We start from the raw sequence: 20,394 nt of genomic DNA on the forward strand, positions 1-20,394 counted from the left end.
TTCAGCCCAAGGCTTGGAATGGCTGATCCTACAGTTAGGTGCTCCCTGTGAGTGAAAGTTGGAAAATCATGGGCATATGGTCTGTCACTTTTCTTTAAGGGTAAGATTTTGTTTGAGATAAAGGTTGAATATATCTCTAACAGAAGGGATGCATTATGTAACCTTGGTGTTGCTTTTTTCACTTTTCACAAAGCTCTCCTCTCTTCTATTCTTCCCTGGCTTTTGTGTCCTTCCAGTAGCTGGACTTTTATTTTAGTTCAATAATAATTTGTCTTACATATGAAACATGCCCATTACGTTTCCAGATTATCTGAGAGTGGAAAATTGTGTTTAATTTCAGTGAACACATAGGGCAGAATTTTGAGGTCGTTGGGCGGGTGTGGTGGGTGGGCCTGGGAGCAGCCGGGAAACGGCCCACCATCTGTGATCGGCCCCTAACCAGGATTTCACGTGGGCTGGCCAATTAACAGCCTGCCAGTGAGATAGGCACGCTGAAAGGCGCTGCGCTGCTGGGATGGGGACGGGAAGAGGGCGTGCGCTGAAGTCAGCTGGGGGAGGGTGCATGGGTGACCACGCAATGACAGCTCCCTGAAGGCAGAGAGCTGCCTCTGGGAGCTGAAGAATTTAAAACCATCAAATAAAGATTTTAAAATGTAGAAAAAATTTCCACACATCGGACTCACTCACCTAAACATGTAGATTATAATAATTTTACCCAAGCTTCCGCCCTTGGATGAGGTTCCCTCAAAAACCCAAAGGCCACCTGGCCGACTCGCCCACCTGCCAACCGTAACGTTGGACAGGAAGTGAAAATTCCAGGTTAATTAATACATTAATGGCCTTAATAGGCCTCTTAATTGTCAGCGGGCGCTCTGCCAACTCTCACGCATGCCCAATGATTGAAATGTTGCGCGTGTGCACAACGGCATTGGGACGCTTGCCTAACGTCATCACGTGTTATTTTACGCTCGGGCATGTGGGGCACATGCCCTCATGCTGAGCTAAAAATCCTGCCCATAAATAGTATTAGTTGTATTTCATTTATATAGAATTGTTCAGATTTTTAAATTACAATGTGGGATCAATTCAATGTTTGTCCTGAGTTCCTTAACATTATATCATTTATAATGTTTATAAAATAAATCATTTTTTAAACATTTCATGGTTCTGTGACGGAAGCTGCACTTGATCAGAAATGGATTCCGTACCATGGGTTCCTCATTGAGAAGGCCTTTAGACCATAAGACCATAAGACATAGGAGCAGAAATTAGGCCATTCGGCCCATCGAGTCTGCTCAGCCATTGAATCATGGCTGATAAGTTTCTCAACCCTATTCTCCCGCCTTCTCCCTGTAACTTTTGATCCCCAAAAGAAGGCCTTACAAATGAAAATGGAAATTGTGTTGACTTTTCACTAGTTTCATGGACAGAGTTCATGGACAGGATTTTTAGCTCGGTGGGCGTGCGCAATCAGCAGGCCCTGGAGCGGCCGGGGAACGAGCCGTCGACCGTGATTGACCTTCGACCGCGATTTCATGCTGGCTGGCCAATTAACGGCCAGACAGTGTGAAAGGTGCACAGAAATGCTCAGCGCTGCCGGGGTGGGGGTGGGAGGAGGGCGGGCACTGATGTAAGCGCGGGCATGGGGGAGCGCAGAATGAAAGCTCCCTGAAGGCAGAGAGCTGCCTCAGGGAGCTGAAGACTTTAAAAGCAACGAATAAAGATTTTAAAATGCAGAAAAAAAATGTCCACGCATCAGAATCAGTCACCCAACATATAGATGATGAAAATTCTGTCCAAATATTTTTATTTTTCTAAATTAATAACGGAAACACAATCCCGCCCTTGGATGAGGTTTCAAGAAAAATGCAAAGTCCGCCTGGCTGATTCGCCCATCCGCCAACTGTAGGGTTGGATGGACCATAAACTATCGGCATTAAGTACAACTTTGATGGTCTTAATGGGCCTCTTAATTGTAGGGGGGTGCGCTTCTGACTTTTGCACTTGCCTGCTGATCGAAATATCGCGCGAGCGCAGGATGACTTCAGAATTCTTGTCCAACATCATCACACACTATTTTACGCCCGAGGGGGTCGGGCGCGCACCCACACGCCAAGCTAAAAATTCTGCCCCATGTGGTTTATTGTTGTCCGTGATCGATGTTTTACTGTGTGAGGTTGGTGTTTTTTCTTACCCTCAGAGTGAGTTGCCTCAATTTAAATGATTTCCAGCAGCAAGTTTTTTTGAATGTAAAATTAAAGCAGACACTTGCCCCAGTGGTTTAAAAATGTGATGGGCAAAGTGTGTGAAAATAAATAAATGAGTCTGGGGAATTAATAATGGAAAATTAGGAAATGGCAGATGAATTGAACAGGTATTTTGCACCAGTCTTCACTCTAGAGGATACAAGTAACATCCCAGAAATAACTGTAAATCAGGAAATGGAAAGGAGGGAGGAACTCAAGGAAATTACAACCAGGGAAGTGGTATTGAGCAAATTGTTGGAGGTTCGGGCAGACAAGTTCCGAATCCAGATTGACTTCATCCTAGGGACTTAAATGAAGTGGCTAATGAGATAGTTGATGCATTACTTTTAATTTTCCAAAATTCACTAGATTCTGGGAAGGCTCCATGAGTTTGGAAAATAACGAATGCAACTCCTTTATTCAAAGAGGGAGTGAGACAGAAAGCAGGAAACTACAGGCCAATTGGCTTAATGTTAGAAGTTATTATTAAAGACATTATAGTAGGACACTTAGATAAATTAGAGGGAATCAGACAGAGTCAACATGGTTTTGTGAAAGACAAATCACGTTTAACTAGTTTATTGGAGTTCTTTGAGGAAGTAAGTGCTGTGGATAAAGGGGAACAAGTAGATGTACTTAGATTTCCAGAAGGCATTTGCTAAGGTGCCTCATCAAAGGTTATTGCAGAAAATAAAAGCTCATGTGTAAGGGGTGACATATTGGCATGGATAGAAGATTGGCTAGCTAACAGGAAACAGAGAGTTGGCATATATGCATCATTTTCTGGTTGGCAATGTGTAACAAGTGGTGTGCCACAAGGATCAGTCCTGCGGCCCTCAACTTTTTACAATTTATGTAAATGACTCGGATGAAGGGACTGAAGGTACAGTTGCTAAATTTGCTGATGAAAAGATAGGTAGGAAAGGAAATTGTGAAGGGGACATAAGGATGCTACAAACGGATATAGATAGGTTAGATGAGTGGGCAAAGATCTGTGGGAGAATGTGAAATTGTCCATTTTGGAAGGAAGAATAAAAAAGAAGCTTATTATCTAAGTGGTGAGAGATTGTAGGGCTCTAAGATGCAGAGGGATCTGGGTGTTCTACTGCATGAATCACCAAAGGTAATTTTGCAGGTACAAGTAATTATGAAAGCTAATAGATGTTATTATTCATTGTCAGAGGAATTGAATACAGAATTAGGGAGATTATACTACAAGTTATACAGGGCATTGGTGAGATCACATTTGGAATGCTGTGTACAGTATTGGTCTCCTTATTTATGGAAGGATGTAAATGAGTTGGAAGCAGTTCAGAGAAGGTTTACTAAACTAATACTATGAGGAAAGGCTGGATGGGCTAGATTTGTATCTGCTGGAGTCTAGAAGAGAAAGAGGTGTCTTGATTGAAACATAAGATCCTGAGGGATCTTGAGAGAATGGATGTGGAAAGGGAGAATTGTGAGAGAATTTTTTTATCGTTTATGGAGTGGGCTTCACTGGTTAGGACAGCATATATTGCCATCCCTAACTGCTCTTAAAAAGGTAATGGTGAGCTGACTTATTGAATGGCTGTAGATCATGTGGTGTAGGTACACCCACAGTGCTTTAGGGAGGGAGTTCCAGGATTTTGACCCAGCGACAGTGAAGGAATGGCGATATATTTCCAAGTCAGGATGGTGAGTGACTTGGAGAGGAACTTCCAGGTGGTGGTGTTCCCATGTATCTTCTGCTCTTATTCTTCTAGATGGTAGCAATCATGGGTTTGGAAGGTCCTGCCTGAAGAGACTTGGTGTGCTTCTGCAGTGCATCTTGTAGATGGTTCACCCTGCTTCCACTGTGTGTCTATGGTGGAGGGAGTGAATGTTTGTGGATGTGGTGCCAATCAACTAGGCAGCATTGTCCTGGATGGTGTAAATCTTCTTGAATGTTGTTGGAGCTGCACTCATCCAGGCATGTGGAGAATATTCTACCGCACTCCTGACTTGTGCCTTGTAGATAGTAGACAGGCATTAGGAAGTCAGGAGGTGAGTTACACACCACAGGATCCCTAGCCTCTGACCTGCTCTTGTAGCCACAGTGCTAGTCCAGTTCAGTTTCTGATCAATGGTAACCCCCAGGTTGTTGATAATAGGGGATTCAGCGATAGTAATGCCATTGAATGTTAAGGGGAGATGGTTAGATTTTCTCTTGTTGGAGATGGTCATTACCTGGCAATTGTTGGTGAAAATGTTACTTGCCACTTGTCAGCCCAAGCCTGGATATTGTCCAGGTCTTGCTGCATTTGGACATGGACTGCTTCAGTATCATCAGCGAACATCCCCACCTCTGACCTTATGATGGAAGGAGGGTCATTGATGAAGCATGGTTGGGCCTAGGACATAACCCTATGGAACTCTTGTGGTGATGTCCTGGAACTGAGATGATTGATCTCCAACAACCACAAACATCTTCCTTTGTGCTGGGTATGGCTGCAACCAGCAGAGAGTTTCCCCCTGATTCCCATTGACTCCAGTTTTGCTAGGGCTCCTTGATGCCACACTCGGTCAAATGCTGCCTTGATGTCAAGGGCAGTCGCTCTCACCCCACCTTAGGAGTTCAGCTCTTTTGTCCATGTTTGAACCAAGGCTATAATGAGGTCAGGAGCTGAGTAACCTTGGCGGAACTCAAAATGAGCGACAGTGAGCAGGTTATTGCTAAGCAAATGTTGATTGATAGCACTGTTGATGACCCTTTTCCATTACTTTACTGATGATTGAGAGCAGACTGATGGGGCAGTAATTGGCCGGGTTGGATTTGACCTGCTTTTTGTGTACAGGATATACTTGGGTAATTCTCCACATAACTGGGTGGATGCCAGTGTTGTAGTTGTACTGGAACAGCTTGGCTAGGGGCATGTCAAGTTCTGGAGCACAAGTTTTCAGTGCTAATGCTGAAGTATTGTCAGGACCATAGCCTTTGCAGCATCCAGTGCCTTCAACCATTTCTTGATATCACTGGCATCTGTGATGCTGGGGTCGTTCGGAGGAGGCCGAGATGGATCATCCACTTGGCACTTCTGGCTGAAGATTGTTGTGAATGCTTCAGCCTTATCTTTTGCACTGATATGCTGGGCTCCTCCATCATTGAGGATGGGGACATTTGTGGAGAGTCCTCCTCCAGTGAGTTGCTTAATTGTCCACCACCAGTCATGATTGGATGTGGCAGGACTGCAACACTTAGATCTGATCCATTAGTTGTGGAATTGCTTAGTTCTGTCTATGGTTTGCTGCTTATGCTGTTTGAGACGCAGGTAGTCCTGTGCTGTAGCTTTACCGCGTTGATACCTAATCTTTAAGTATGCCTGGTGCTACCCCTGGCATGCCCTCCTGCACTTTTATTGAACTAGTGTTGATGGTAATGGTAGAGTGGGGGATATGCCAAGCCATGAGATTACAGGTTGTGTTCGAATACAGTTCTGCTGCTGCTGATGGCCCATAGCTCCTCATGGATGTCCAGTCTTGATTTGCTAGATCTATGCAAAATGTATCCCATTTAACATGGTGGTAGTGCTACACAACACCATGTAGGGTATCCTCAATGTGAAAATGGGACTTTGTCACCACAAGAACTGTACGGTGGTCACTCCTACCTATACTGTTGTGGACAGATGCATCTGCAGCAGGCAGGTTGTTGAGGATGAGGTCAAGCATGGTCTTTCCCTCTTGTTAGTTCCCTCACTACCTGCTGCAGACCCAGTCTAGCAGTTATGTCCTTTAGGACTCAGCCAGCTCGGTCTTAGGTGGTGATACTGAGCCACTCTTGGTGATGAACTTTAAAGTCCCCTACCCTGTAGCAGGCCTGTAATTTCTTGAATGAAGTGATGCTTTAGCTGGAGTGGGGGCCATGGCTATTTTTTCCACTGAAATTACCAGAGGTAAATATGGGCCCATATTGCTTAGTTTTTGACAGTATATGAGTGGGATAGGACTGGCGTTACATCAGTCAAGGCTCAATTGGGAGAACTCTCACTTTGGTGTCAGAAGGTTGTGGGCTCAAGTTTCACTTCATAGGTTTGAGTACACAATCTAGGCTAACTCTCCAGTGCAGTACTGTGGGAGTGCTACATTGTCAGAAGTGCCACCTTTCAAAGGACATATTTAGCCGAGGCCCCATTTGTTCTCTCAGGCGACTGTAACGGATCCCATGGCCCTACTTTGAAGAAGACCCTGGGAGTTCCCCCGTGTCCTCATCAATCCTTCATTCAACATCACAAAATCAGATTATATGATCATTATCACATTGATATTTGTGGGACATTTACAACAGTGGCTACACTTCAAAAGTACTTCAATAGTTGTAAATCGCTTGGGCTGTCCTGGAGTCATGAAAGGTGCTAAATAAGAGCAAATTCTTTATTTTATTATAATTGTCCACAAACATTGCACATTTTGTAGACTGAGACTGAGTTCATTTACTCTCAGTAAAGTTTTTGTTTTCAGTTTCAAGGTCAATGTGCTTTTCCCGTTTTCACGCACATATACCCTTGAAAATCAAGAAGTACACGGGGCTGCTTTTCCTGTTCCTCCTCTGCTTAGGTATCAGGCAAGTGGGCTGATCGGACTGAAATGGTTTGGCTTTCCTTGTATTTCCACGTTCAGGTCATATTTCTACCACTAATGATTCATTGAGGTAGACATTTTCGAGAAGTGAATTACCCAAAATTTCAGTCTACAAAAGCTGATGTAGTGTAGTACTTGTGTAATGTGTAGTACTTGTGTAATGATGATAATGATGAACATTAATGCAGTCCTGGGCACGAATACAATGCTGTTATAAACCTGAAAGGCCCACAGCAGAAGGAATAGCTGCTGTTGAAACCCAACAAGCAGAACACGACCAGGTATGAAAATCGTGGGGGAAGCTGAAAAGAAAGAATTCCACAGACATTTTGAGGCCTCCCTTGCCTTGCTGCCTGCTCCCTCCAGGTGTTCTGATTTGAGGAAGACGGAGCATGTGCAAGGCCCATCATTAAATATTTCTGGCACAGTGTGGCTGGGTACCTTCCTGTCAAGATTCCAGGAGGAATACAAGATGGAATCAATCAGGCAACTCCTATCTCCTTATTGTGGCTGCTCCTCACTGGTGCCTGTATCAGCTGCCAGCAGTAGCCCTCTCAGGGGAAGTCCTGCAAAGCATGGGGCAACACAAAAGATGCAGAGTCCCCATCCCTTTGTCCATTCTTTCATTTCCCAGACACATTGAACAGGAAAATTGACCATTAATCTTTGCAATGTTCTAGAAACATCCAGCGCAGGACTTTGATGTCATCGAGCAACCACAGTGGAGGGGCCCAGGAGTGGCCAGAAAACGGTCCGCCACCCACGATTGGCCCCCGAGCTCAATTTCATGCTGGTGAGCCAATTAAGGCCCGCCCAGCGTGAAACGCAGTTCCACACTGGCAGGTAAGGGGCGGGCGGGAGCGAGGCCCGTTGACTGCCTGGTCCAATGGCGATCCAGCAGCCGGTTTAAAAAATGTCCCAGGCAGCCACTGGAAAACTGCCACAGAAAGACAAGTGTTCAGCGATCCCAATGCAGTCAAGTGTGACTGGATATGGCAGGCATTCGGCCCCCTGCTTTACCAACGAGTGCCTCACCGCCCTCTTGGAGGAAGTGGCTGCCAGGACGGACACTCTTGTACCCAGAGAGGGGAGGAGGAGGCCTCCGCACCTTGCCAAGAGGGCATGGGGGGATGTGGCAGCAATGGAGAGCAGCCATGATGTGGCACTGCGCACATGGGTGGGATGCCAAAAGTGCTTCAATGAGCTGCTACGTTCAGGGAGGGTGAGTACCATGTTGGCAGTGTGCAGATGTGTCTAGGTCTGCCGCCTCACCGTGGACCTCAGGGGTGCTAGAGTCTGAGTGCCAACTGTCAATCATGCCAGAGCTGGCCAAGGGGGTGAGCCCTGGCTGCTTCGACTGAGTGCCTTGCGGCTGGAGGGCCACGACTCAGATGTGCCCTGCCCTGCGAGGTGTTCCCCAGCTGGGGCTGGCCAGGCTGCAATGGTGCTGCAGGTAGAGACTGGACTAATCAATGCTCCTCTGTCCTTTTAGGACAAGGCAAGTCATAACCAATCAGGGAGGGCACATACAGGCAGAGGCCCATCCAACCTGCTGCTGCCCATTCTCCTCACATTCATCCTCTTCTGACTCACTGCTGGATTCATCCTCTGTGGCCTGTGCAGCTGTGTCAAAATCTTCTTCCTCCACTGGGTCCCCCCTTGCCAGTGCCAGGTTTTGGGGAGCGCAGCATGCACCCACTATCAGTGACACCCGCTCTGGTGGGTACTGAAGTGCGCCCCCTGAATGATCCAGGAATCGGAAGCACAGCTTGAGAGGATCTGTGGTTCTGTCAGCCAGATTGTGTCAGCCTGCTCCTGCCCCACGGAACTCATTTCTTGCTATCTTGACTCCATTCTCTCTCCCCTTGTCCAGTCCCTTCCCACCTACATCCGTGATTCCTCTGACACCCTACATCATATCAACAATTTCCAGTTCCCTAGCCTCAACCGCCTCCTCTTCACCATGGACGTCCAATCCCTCTACACCTCCATCCCCCACTAGGATGGAGTATGTGGAACATTCCTTGTTCCAGTCCTACTCCGACCCTTCCCACAACTCTTTCTCTGGTACATCGATGATTGCTTCGGTGCTGCTTCATGCTCTCGTCTGGACCTGGAAAAATTAATTAATTTTGCTTCCAATTTCCACCCCTCCATCATTTTCACATGGTCCATCTCTGACACTTCCCTTCCCTTCCTTGACCTCTCTGTCTCAATTTCTGGTGATAGACTGTCCACCAATATTCATTACAAGCCTACCGGCTCCCACAGCTACCCCCACTACAGCTCCTCACACCCCGCTTCCTGTAAGAACTCCATCCCATTCTCTCAGTTCTTTCACCTCTGTCGCATCTGTTCTGATAATGCCACTTTCAAAAACAGTTCCACTGACATGTCTTCCTTCTTCCTTAACCGAGGTTTCCCACCCACAGTGGTTGACAGGGCCCTCAGTCGTGTCCGTCCCATCTCCCGTGCATCTGCCCTCACACCTTCCTTTCGCTCCCAGAAACATGATAGGGTCCCCCTTGTCCTCAATTATCACCCCATCAGCCTCCGCATTCAAAGGATCATCCTCCACCATTTCCGCCAACTCCAGCATGATGCCACCACCAAACATATCTTCCCTTCACCCCCCCGGCGGCATTCCGCAGGGATTGTTCCCTCCGGGATACCCTGGTCCACTCCTCCATCACCCCCTACACCTCAATTCCCTCCCACGGCACCTTCTCATGCAACCGCAGACGGTGCAACACCTGCCCCTTTTTTTCTCCTCTCCTCACTGTCCAAGGGCCCAAACACTCCTTTCAAGTGCAGCAGCATTTCATTTGCACTTCCCTCAATTTAGTCTACTGCATTTGTTGCTCCCAATGCAGTTTCCTCTACATTGGAGAGACCAAACGCAGGCTGAGTGACCGCTTTGCAGAACACCTTCGGTCTGTCCGCAAGCATGACCAGGACCTCCCTGTTGCTTGCCATTTCAACACTCCACCCTGCCCTCATGCCCACATGTCTGTCCTTGGCCTGCTGCATTGCTCCAGTGAAGCTCAACGCAAACTGGAGGAACAGCACCTCATCTTCCGACTAGACACTTTACAGCCTTCCAGACTGAATATTGAGTTCAACAATTTTAGATCATGAGGTCTCTCCTCCATCCCCACCCCCTTTCCGATCCCCCACCTTTTTTTTCCAATAATTTATATAGATTATTCTTTTCCCACTTATTTCCATTATTTTTAAATGTACTTCCATCCATTGTTTTATCTCTACCTTTTAGCCTATTTCGATTCCTTCACCCCACCCCTACTAGGGCTATCTGTACCTTGCTTGTCCTGCTTTTTACCCTTAATTAGCACATTCCTTAGATAATATCACCACCTTCAACACCTCTTTGTCCTTTTGTCTATGACATCTTTGGGCTATCTCCACCTATCACTGGCCCTCTATCCAGCTCTTCTTGTCCCACCCCCCTTAAAGCAGCTTATATTTCACCTCTTTTCTATTGTTACTTAGTTCTGTTGAAGAGTCATACGGACCTGAAACGTTAACTGTGTTCCTCTCCACAGATGCTGCCAGACCTGCTGAGATTTTCCAGGTATTTTTATTTTTATTTTTGTTTTTCTTGTGGCTCTCTCTATCACCGCACTTGTGGAGGCATGATTTGTATTATAACCCTTCTCTGCCTCTGTTCTTGGGTGTTGGAGAGGCATCATGAGCTACCTCTTCAATGGATAGCCTTTGTCACCCAGCAGCCATCCATCCAGCCGGGCTGGAGCACTGAAGAGCCTCGACACCTCGGAATGTCTCAGGATGTAGGCGTCATGGGAGCTGCCTGGGTACCTTGCACAGACTTGTAGAATCTGCATCCTGTGGTCACACACTATCTGCACATTCATGGAGTGGAAGCCCTTCCTGTTGACGAAGGCACTGGGCTCACCTGCTGGTACCTTGATGGCCACATATGTACATTCTATATCACCCTGGACGCGGGGAAAGCCAGCAATTGCTGTGAAGCCTCTGGCTCACTCTGTCTAGCTGGCCTCATTCGTACGGTAAAGAATAAAGGTCAGTATCTGCCTGAACAGAGTTTCTGTCACCAGCTTGGTGCAATTGTGGACAGCTGATTGGGAGTCTCCGCACAGATCCCCCACTGAGCCCTGGAAAGAGCCAGAGGTAAAGAAGTGGAGGGCCACTGTGACCTTCAGAGCCCCTGGCATGGAGTGTCCAACCACACAGTTGGAGCTGATCCTAGGCCTGATCATCTGACAGATGGAGGTCACGGTTTCCCTTGAGAGGCATAGCCTCCTTCGGCATTGCATCTCAGACATATTGAGGGAGCTGCATTGCCACCTGTAAACCCTGGCAGCAGGATAGTGGCATCTTCTGCAGCCCCTTCCGCCTTGGACTTCCTGCTAGCCCTGCGCCCCTTGTGCCTGTACCTCTCCTCCCACAGGTCCCTCCCCTGGAAACTGCATAGGGGCATGTGGCCTCGTCTCCCTTCTGCCCCTCTCTTCTTCCTCAGAGGAGGTGTAAGCAACAGAAACCAAAATCCCCATTACCAGGGAATTACCAGGAAGGCTGTTTGATACTTGGAAGGGCCCACACAATCTGAATGCTCCAGGGGCCTTGCAGATACCAAGGAGTCCTGAAATGCTAACAATGAAGCCCCGATCAGAGATGAAGCTGCCAATAAGTCACCAGCAGCAAATTATCTACCAAACTCCTCACTACTCACACTGGTAATGCTGTTGAGCCTTTTTATCCCGCTCTTGGATGAGGTTTTTGAAAAAATCGGCTGGCCGCCTGCCTGTTTTGCCCATGCGATGAGCACAAAATCTCACGGGCAATGAAAAATCACCATCAGTTGTACTGTTAATGGCCTTAAGTGGCCTGTTAAGTAATGGCGAGTGCAGCTCCGGGACCCGCTTGCGCCACCGAGTGAAATACCGCACGAATGTGTGATGATGTCGGAAGCTTAGCTGATGTTATTGCGTGTTATTTTACGCCCAGTTGGGTTGGGCGACTGCCCACCTGTGGGAGGTAAAATTCTGCCCCCTGTCTTTTTTCTTTCTGCCCCTCTCCCTTCCTGTCTGTCTTCTCCTTTCCTCTCCATTCCGTGCTCCCTCCTTCTTTTCTCTCCTCTTTCCTCTTCCCTTCCCCTTTCACTCCCTCCCCCCTCTGTCATTTCCACCCACAGAAATTTCTCTTTATCCCATCCACCTCATTTCAAGGACAACAGTTCTAGTGTTAACAAATGTCATTCCCATCTGACATGTTGGGACGCCTTTGGAACTAAATTATGTTTACCATGATGTTATTATATCAGGAGGAGTATGACTTCTGCTAAAGCTGGCTGACTTGGCATTTTTGACTGACAGCTTAACAGATGAAATAGCCTTTCCGAGCTCTGTTTTTAATAAACAACTCAAATTAATGTTTGTTCAATTTGATTCAAAGGTGATTCGTTTTATGTCCCTCCTCATTGTGGATCTGACTCTGTACTGACTGCAGGCAACATTCTCTCTCTTTTTACTTTAGCAACCTCTGTTCCCTCTCTTCAGTCCACATGTGTTCCAAGTGTTTAATATTGCTTTGGCTCACTTTCTTCTCATCTTCTATGGATTCTTTGTTCTGGTTTAATCATTTCTGCAGGTTTGTTTTTCCTACTACAGCCATTGGTTTTTGTCAGCCAAGAAGCCAAACATTTCACCTCACCTGGCCCTGTTCTGGTTGACGCTGCGACCTTCATTCTGCTCCCAATGCATTCTTTAATACTGACAGATGTAAACAAAACTAGCCTTTTGAAACACAAAGTGCGGAATTTTACCAGCCCCTTGATGGCAGAAACAGAGTGGTATCTGTGTGTGTGTGGGGGGGAGGGGTGGGGGGGTAGGTGGGGCGGGGGTGTGCTGGGATGTGGGGGTGGGGTGCAGCGAAGAAAGGCAGCAGCCAACTTGAACAAGTAATGGTCCAGTTGCGGGCGATTTTCCCTGGCTGATGGAATTTTGGCAGTGGCGGAGTGACCCCCGCCTCAAAGGGAGGCTGCCAGTCATATGGAGGCAGCTTCCCAGAAGTTTCTCAGGAGGGGCCATGGGAGCAGGAGGCTTCCTGTCACAGGGAGGGGTCCGTCGGCACCAAATGATGCCCTCGTGGCCCCAGTCCTGCCACTGGAGGGATTCCCCTTCCATTCGCCAGGCCTGCTTGACCTATGTAAAAATTTATTTAATGTTCCTCCTGCTGAGGGCACCTCCGAATGAAGGTGGCTTCACATTCTCTTTGTTGCCCTAGCAGTGGTCACCTTTCTCGATCGTGCTGAGCAGGCTCCAGAGCTGCTGGCCCTCTGGGTTCGCTGGCAGCATTGAAGGCCCACCTGCCTTCCAAAATTGGCAGCCTTCTCTGCCAGCTGGTTCTTCATCGCCTCCTCCTGCATCATCACTGGGGATGCACAGCCTCCCATCCAAAACCAGCCCAACAACACAACCTCCACCACTTCACCAAAATCTTGCCCAAAGAAACGGGTCATATCACCCCAGTAAAACCCAGGCCACATGCAGTGTTGTGAATCAGTCACTTACACCACGGTCTGGGTAATCACAACATTACAGAAACTTATCTGGATCAGCCATTTAAATACTATGGCCACAAGAGCAAGTCAGAGGCTGAGAATTCCGTGGCAATTTACTCGCCTCTTAGCTCCCCAAAACCTGTCCACCATCTACAAGGCACAATTCAGGAGTGTGATGGAATACTCCCCACTTGCCTATACAAGTGCAGCTCCATCAACACTCAAGAAGCTTGACACCATTGTTACAGACAGGGTGGGGGGTTAAAATTAAACTGCACTGATTCCGTAAACAGAAAGATGTTTTGATTTGCTTCCCCCTTTATAAACCCCAATTCAATCCAATTTTCTATTAATAGCCCCATAGCAAACTCGAGATAGGATGAACTCAAAGGGCTAGTTTATTTGCACACTCTCAAACTGCAGAAGAATGATCACCACATTGCCCCTGTGCCCTCAAACAGTAAAAGAGGGATAGAGGAAAGAAAGATTTACAGGGCGAAGGCCACAGAGAAAAGAATTATTTATTCACGTTTGTTCTAGAATCAAAGTCCAGTGAGGTATTCCTTCATGTACGTTGGCAGGTTGAAACTGATACTGTATAATTCACTTTTCTGAAGGAGTTGACGTCACACAATGAGATAGACATGCAGAGATGAATCAGTATTGTAGGCGATGGTACAGACGTTCCAGCAGAACAATGCAGGTATGACCAGATATTCAATCTGGGCAGAGCTCCTTTTCTGTGTTGCTGCTAGTTAGATGGTAAAGTGGCAGACTGAAATTTTGCAGTAGAGTAAGGCAATATCATTGATTACACAACCTAGAGGTCCATGCAACATGGCTCCCACCTTTTCACAGTATCATTGATAAAGGGTGTGTATCCCCCATCTAGGCCCCCGGGATAGCTAAATGGATCAACCATTAAGAATTGAAAGGAAGGTGGTGGGCTCCTTTGTCCGAGCAGACATTAGACTTTGGTTGGCCAACCTGTATAATGAAATGCAGATGGCCTTTGTATAACTCTTTTTGAATTTGGCCTGTGCAGTCCACAATGTGTATTAGTGTCTCTTCAGAGATAACGAGGTGCAAATTTCTTTGATACTGACAGATATCTCCTATTGTTTAGTGATCACAGGCAGAATTAGGTTCATTTTAAAAGGTGTTTGTCCAGTTTTAAAATTTTAGAAATAGCCATGAGGATATCTATATTTATTTTATAAAAAATATACAGGGGCAAGTCTTAGTCCCTCACACCATCCAGGACAAAGCAACCTGCTTGACTAGCATCCCATCCATCCACCATCTTCAACAATCAATCTCTCTACCACCACCACATGCTATGCCACCTGCACCAGCTGGAGTCCACACTGCAGGAGGCCAATTTTCAATTTCAAGTTCCTCAAATTGGTGAATTGCCAGAAAGAAACAATCAGCTCAGCAATGGAAGGCTAATCAAGCTGGTGGCACTAAGCATGTTAACCTCCACCCAAAGTGAATGTCTGCCTCTGTATTTTTCCCTATACCTCTTCGTTTACTTCTATCCGTGGAATTTATTTACTTTTGTCTATAAAAGTTTTGGGCCTATAAACAGGCCTTATACAATTCTGATATGGAATTATGTCTCCTAACTACATGAGTTATCTACAAGCCATTACCTCGGTGACAACGTTTGGCACTATTGCTCTAGATAAAGCTGAAAGCTGTCTGGATAAGATTCACACACAGGAAGTATAGCTCTATGCGGCACTGACGGGTATGCAGGATCATGTCTCGCTCAACCATGCCTGGCATCCTGGCTCAAGTTTCCCTTAGACAAGGTTACAGTAGCAGGTGCTGCACACACCATTGAGTCCTGCTTTACGCACCCCATTTCAGACTGTAAATGACCCCGTATGCTCTCTTAAAAGCATAGCAAGTGAATTGCTGAACAATTTAGGATCTCTCCAGAGGATCTTGTTAACACACGCAACAGAAGAATTCACAGCTGTTCAATGAATTTGACTGGGCTAAATATAAACTGTGCATTAGCTGTTGGTTCAGATTGAAACTCCGGAATGGACTGTGACTGTGGCCTTTTGTGAAAATTCCAGTCACTGCAGCGATAATAGTATATGTCATTACTATGCAAATCTTCACATTCTATGCACAATTGAAATGTAGTAGAATTTCATTTTATGAATAAGAAACCAGTAATGCTGCCCATAGGCGGACTGGCACGATGACCACAGTCCTGGGGCTTGAATTTTCACCACAGGGGTGGGAAAAAGGAGCCAGCTCTGATTAGGGATCAGAAAACCACCTCGGGGGAAAGCTGATTAAAGTCCTAATTTTTCATGTGGAGAAGCTCTTAATTAGGATGGAGACAGGTTTCCTATTCAATTAGAGTCAGGGACGGTAGAAAAGGAGATGGCTCAGGTGATGTGAGGGATTCATTTAGACTCCTTATTGAAGCCATCACTGATGGTGAAGAGAGCTGCAAATCGTGTCAAAACCGTCCACTGATCTAAGGGAGAAGAGATGACACAGGAGAGCTGGAGGACTAGCACCCAGGCCAGGGCCGCCCCTTTCTTCAGTAACCTCAACGTCAGTGAGGGAGAGGAGCAATGTCCCTTTCCCGAGGGTGGCCGGGGGAGGTCACCATCTGAGACTATCCAGTAAATGCCACTATGCCAGTAAAAACTGGGAAATAAGAGTAGTGGTCCAAATTGGTCTCCATTTTAAGTTATATAAGACCAATTCGGACTATTTTATCAAATAACCCCCATGGAGAGGGAGGCCTTGGACATAACCAGGATAGTGGAAGAGGAGACAGTTAGTCCTGAAGAAACCGTAACTCCAGCTGCCCCTGGCAAAGCGGTCATTAAGGGGGTGTGGAACACCAAATCTTATCTGATAACATATCATGCACTGAGTAACAGTGGGTAACCTCAGCACTGCAGAGGTTTCTACTTTCCTAGGCTAGCTGTCATCATTCCTTCTTATATCTCCCACAGATGCAGTCATCTTACCTAGGGTGCCCACTTCCCCTAGCATCACAGGACCTGAACTACAAGAGGGAGAAGAAAAAGAATTCCCATCACACCTTGCAAGCTCACTGTCCCCCAGCACAGATGCTGTCACTCCGGTTGGCCCTCATGCGCATGTAGATGTGGTGGCACAAGGCTATCATCACAGTACCAGAGTGTAGGGGAAGTGCCATGGGCAGGGGGAACTGTGGTCAGTCTCACTTGGGGGATGGAGGACAAACACATCCCTGCTCAGCTGGACACTGCTGCAGGGCCCCAGAAGTCACAGCAAAGGAGGCTCTGCCTTGACCAGTAGCAGCAGATGTGCTTCCACATGCAGAGTACCCTGACACAGTGCAGCATCACGGGGTTGAGGATGCCAACTCTCATGGGGCACCCTCATCATTCTTGGCCTCCTTGGCCCCTCTGACTGAAGAACTATCTGTGCAGCAGAGCCAAACCATGGAGGCTGTCTCTGCAGTGATGCAGGTGCAACAACCTCTGGAGGTTCTCCCACTGGCACCTCCATGATGAGGAAGAGCACTGCGTGTATCTCAGCCACATGTCAGGATGAGCGATCAGGCTGCCTCCACCTCCTCCAAGGCCACAAAGGAAGCACCACTTGAGAATGGTCAAGCTGGGAGGCCACCACATCCTGCAGAACACTAAGTCGGTCATTGTGTGTCTTCCTACTGTCTCTGTCAACTGTTTTCCTCTCTGTAAACTTTATAAATAATGACACGATAAGACATGCATTTGGGAATCATTTTATTGTTGCAGTGACAAGAGAATTGGTTGAGTTGGAGAAAGACATAACAAAATTCTCCATGGTGAGGCCAAAGCCTCTGGGCACTTGTCCTTCCTTCACTGATGGTACGTGATTAGATGCTCTAGTTTACACCTTGCATGCATGTGTTTTAGTGCACGTAACTCAAACTCACTTGCATATCCATCAACCTGGGTCAGAAGAGCTCAGTTGAAACTTCCCTGAATCAGGAGGTCCCCAATATTCATGGAATCCTCATGAGCCCTTTGTGCCCCAATTTGTGCCCAATCCCTTCTTTGTGAAGCTGGAGCACTTCTCTTTCCAGAGACATCTCTCTCCACCTTCACTTTCTCCTCCTCTCTCACCTCCTCCTCCTGCTCCTGCTCCTCCACGATGTGTTGTCTCCTTCCAGGTCCTCACTGTCCTCAAGGTCCACACCTCTCTGGAGGGTTATTTTATAGAGAATGCTGCAGACCACCTTGCAGGAGGGTATTGCAGGGAGCCACCACCCGCCTGGTCCAGGCACCTTCAGAACCCCTGGTCCTAGTGAGCAGGAGTCATGGCAGCTGCCAGGACAGCGAGCACAAACTTGGAGGAAGTCCTTTTATGGTTTCAGACCAGTTAAACATTAAGGGAGCAGAAGATCTTTCTATAGATGGATCTCAATGGCTGCTCACTTGGTGCCTTAATAGGAGTGATTGATAATGTCATGCAACTTTGGGAATCCAGCAATGGCAATGAATCCCATTGAACTCTGTGCCTGGGAGTCCATGTCAGTTGTGAATTGAATGTACTGTCCAGCTCTGGCAAAGAGGTTATAAGTGACTTGCAAGGTGCAGTAGTGTGTTGCCATTTGCAAGACACCAATAAGATCCACAGCTGATCCTTGGAAGATGCCAGGAGTGAAGAAGCCACAGTGACTTTGACGGCAATTGGCAGGGCATGGCAACCATTCGCTGTGAAGTGCGAGGTCTTCGGCAATGAGTCAAAAGGTGTGACCATCGGTTTGGAGAGATGCAGCACTGGGTCTTGTTCAGCTCCAGGTAGCTATGTCTTTGGTTGTAGATCCATTGCTGAAGATATGACCTTCACATACTTCCTGCCCCTCTTTCCTTTCCCATGCCCTGTTGCTGCTCAGGGCTTTACCAGTTCCTATAGAGGGTATTGCCCTTCATCGCCACTGGATCCAAAATCTGAGAGTTGTGCCCCCATTGCCAACAGCAGTCTTCCTTTTGGCAGGCGGCTGCCCAACTATCCTTGTCTTGACCCCTGCTTCTGCTGCCCCCCTGATGCCAAGAGGAACCCGATTCCTGACACCTATGCAGATCCAAGGGCACCCCCTCACTAAAAACCGAATCACCCTTTGCCTCGCTAACCCTTTGATGGGATCAGGGTGATGCCCTGGGGGAGTGGGGCGGGGGTAGATATAATGGGGAGGAAACTGGTCTATCCCAGGAGTGCAAAAAGGGTTCTTGGTGAATGATTGTCCATTCTGTTCTGCTCTCGATTTTCTTTTCCATTAAAGTCAGTGGAAAACAGGCTGCTGATTCATTGAACACAAAAACAGAAACAGAATTACCTGGAAAAACTCAGCAGGAGTCCTCATGAGGACTCGAAAAGTCAACTCTTTTCTTCTCCGCCGATGCTGCCAGACCTGCTGAGTTTTTCCAGGTAATTCTGTTTTTGTTTTTGTTTTGGATTTCCAGCATCTGCAGTTTTTTTGTTTTTATCTCTGTGCTGATTCATTGAGTCCATTTCATGTTATCAACATAGATCAATGTCACCCCCACTCTTCGTAATATTAATTCCATATCACTTTGCAAAGCTTATTTTAAGTGCCAGACCTAGTTCAGCTTTGGTTCTCACTTTGAAGCAGAAATTCAGAGTTTTGACCCCCACCTCAGTGCTTGAGTTTATAATCTAAGCTGACACTTCAGTGCTGAAGGAGTCCTGCACTGTTGAAGGTGCCATCTTTTAAATTAGACAAGGGACACAAAAACAGACCATTTAGGGTTTTCCCCATACATGAGCAAGTAGTCCTAATCACACTTACTCCCATATCCCTTCAACCCTTTTTCCCTCTTTCACATATCCACTTTAATCTTGAATATTGTCATAATTTCTGCCTCAAGCACTAACCCTGGACATGAATTCCAAAGCCTCACAGATCTCTGTGTGAAGACATTTTTCTTGCTGTGTTCTAAACCTCTTACACAGGAACTTGTCAAACATTAAACTGAGGCCCCATCTGTTCTCTCAGGTGGACATAAAAGATCCCATGATACGATTTGAAGAAGAGCAGAGAAGTTCTCCTGGTGACCTGGCCAATATTTATCCCTCAGCCAATATCACAAAAGGCTGATTTTCTGGTCATTACCTCATTGCTGTTTCTGGGAGGATGATGTGTGCAAATTGACAGCCAGTGTTTTCCTACAATTGTAACTAGACTTCAAAAGTAATTAATTGACTGTAAAATGCTTTGGGACCTCCTGAGATCATGGGCAGAATCTTGCCCTTGGATGGCGAGCAGGCCCCACCGTCTTGGCGGCGGGCGGGCAGCCGAATTCCCCCACTCAAACGAGGCCCGACGCCATTTTAAGTGGGCGGGCCAATTAAGGCCCACCCAGCGACATCCCCGATGGGAAGCACTATGTGCTTCCTGTGTGGGGAGGGAATCCACAGCTGTAAAAGTGCGCTGTTTCGGGCATGCGTGCAATAAAGCGCACCTCTCCCTGAGGCAAAGTCCTGTCTCAGGGAGAATAGTGAAATTGGAAAAACTTTAAAAATAGAAACAATAAAAAAAATTAACATGTCCCCCTCATGTGACAATGTCACACAAGATGGGACATGTTTAAAAAGAACACATAAACTTTATCATTTTTGTTCAAAACGGACATGAAATTTCATCCCGCCAGTGGATGAAGTTTCATCAATAATCTGGAGCCCCTGGGGCTCGTGGCCTGTCCGCCAGCCTTAAACTTGGCCGGGCAGGTCTTTAATTACTTTAACTAGCCTGTCAATGGCCTCAATTGGCCATTGACAGGTCGGCAGGCAGACAGCTGATTTCACTGTTTGCCCACCTTCCTAAACATTTAAAGGGACCGGGGTGATGTCGGGGATTCCTCCCGATGTCATCCCGCTTCATTTTCCCCTCGGCAGGTGGGCCTCACCCCAAAATTGCCGGGGGGAAAATCCTGGCCCATGAATAGCATGAAA

This window comes from Carcharodon carcharias, chromosome 6, assembly GCF_017639515.1.
Source record: "Carcharodon carcharias isolate sCarCar2 chromosome 6, sCarCar2.pri, whole genome shotgun sequence".
Lineage (NCBI taxonomy): Eukaryota > Metazoa > Chordata > Chondrichthyes > Lamniformes > Lamnidae > Carcharodon > Carcharodon carcharias.